At 41.1% G+C, this 2,155-nt stretch overlaps 1 pseudogene; it reads left to right on the top strand.

Moving 5' to 3' along the window:
* The first annotated feature begins 237 nt into the window (after positions 1–237).
* On the top strand, positions 238–1,954 carry LOC144550947 (anthocyanidin 5,3-O-glucosyltransferase pseudogene; annotated as a pseudogene).
* The last annotated feature ends 201 nt before the right edge of the window (positions 1,955–2,155 follow it).

The following is a 2,155-nucleotide window of genomic DNA, read 5'->3' on the forward strand; positions in this document are numbered from 1 at the left end:
TTATTAACTAATACATAATTGTACAATCAATCATTAAATTAATTATATTTAAATAAATCGATCAAAACAGACTTTCAATCCCCATGATAATATGTGGCCGGCACTTGACTAATTAAACAAAAAAAACTCCTGTATGCAGTAGATTGCATATTCATGTTGTCTGAGACGATGGTAAGATTCGGAGATGAGAAGCAATTCCATGTATCCATTTTCTTCATATCGTATTAATTGGGTGTGCAGCTATGCTTCTTTCACTGACAGAAACAAATTCTTGGCCACAACAAATTACTATTAGAGAAGCCCCAGACTAGCAAGCTTTTCTCAAACCATACTGTTACATAGCAAATCTCTTAATCAACCAATTATTGATGAAGAGCAAGAAGGTGGTTTTGTATCCCTCCATGGGTGCAGGTCACCTTGTTCCAATGGTAGAACTAGCCAAGCAGTTTGTTCGCCGCGGCATCTCTGTCTCCATACCGGTGATGACTGTCGGACCCATATCAGACTTGGTCTCAGAAATTTTCAATTCCAATCCAAGCATCTCATTTCACATCCTCCCACAGTCTCCTCTGACAAACCCGCACCCGGAACCAGTTGTCAACTTATTCAACATGTTGAAAATCAACAATGACAGTCTTCGCTCGTTTCTGGTAGAGCAGTCTGAAACCTCACTGATCTCCGGTGTTGCTCTAGACATGTTTTGTGTCGATGCACTAGATGTGACTTCTGAGTTAGGCATTCCTGCCTATTTTTTCTTCACATGTAGTGCTGCAACCTTGGCTGTACTTTTGCAACTTCCGACATATTTTGCCACGCGCTCTATTGGTGCTCTAAAGGACATTGGTAAAACTCCGCTACTCTTCCCTGGTGTTCCACCATTACCAGCATCGGATCTCCCAAAAGAATTTTCTGACCCCAAAACAGAGCAGTATAAATTTATCATGCACCTCTGTGATCGATTGCCAGAGGGAAAGGGAATACTTATTAATTCATTTGAGTCGTTGGAGCCTCGAGCTGTCATGGCTCTGAAAAATGGGCTCTGTTTGCCGAATCGTTCCACACCATCTATTTATTGCATCGGCCCATTAGTTGCTGGTAGAGCAAAAAAGGAAGAGCAGCATCCGTGTCTATCATGGCTGGATGCTCAACCAAAGGCAAGCGTGATATTTCTCTGCTTTGGCAGCATGGGTTCTTTCCCCGTAGAGCAACTCAAGGAGATTGCAATTGGGTTAGAGAATAGTGGCCAGAATTCCTGTGGGTTGTGCAGAGCCCATCAAAGCCTGACCCGGCCAAATTCTTCAAACCAACCACTGAGCCAGATCTCGATATACTGTTCCCAGAAGGGTTCTTGGACAGAACCAGAGATCGGGGCATGATTGTAAAACATTGGGCTCCACAGGTCGAGATTCTAAAACATGAAGCAGTTGGTGGTTTTGTGAGTCACTGTGGTTGGAATTCCACACTGGAGGCGGTGAGTTTCGGTGTACCGATGATATGTTGGCCGTTGTATGCAGAGCAGAAGATGAATAAGGTGTTCTTGGTAGAAGAAATGAAGGTCGGCATCGAATTGAAGGGGTATGACGAAGATTTTGTGCGGGCGGATGAATTAGAAGCTAAAGTGAAATGGATCATTGAGTCACAGGGGGCTGTGGAACTCAGGAATCGGATGATGAAGATGAAGGAGAGTGCAATTGAGGCCATGAAAGAAGGAGGGTCATCTTTCATTGCTTTTGCTGAGTTCTTAGAATGTTTGAACTAAGAATATATAATACATCCGTGTGATGTACTTGATGTGAAATTATAGTGTTTTAATAGATTTTGGTTAAATTCACATCAGGTTAAAATTTTTAAATTAAGAATAGTTAGATGAATTTTAAGGAGGTAAATAAGTACTTTATTTGTGTATTTTGTATCAGAAATTCAGAATGAGGTCAAGAACTTTCAGCTCATGGCATATATTGGAGTGAGAAATAATTATTTTATTATCATTCTCAAATAAAATAAAACTTGTTCTTGTAGGAAATCAAAGAAAAATAGCATAGAAGGAAATATCGGCCGATATTGATCCGGATCGGCCGATACGTATCTGTATCGGCCGGGACCAATCCAATACCTTGCCGATTAACGCGGATTTTGTGTTTTTCGTCAAATTTCT

This window comes from Carex rostrata, chromosome 3 (assembly GCF_964058835.1).
Source record: "Carex rostrata chromosome 3, lpCarRost1.2, whole genome shotgun sequence".
Classification (NCBI taxonomy): domain Eukaryota; kingdom Viridiplantae; phylum Streptophyta; class Magnoliopsida; order Poales; family Cyperaceae; genus Carex; species Carex rostrata.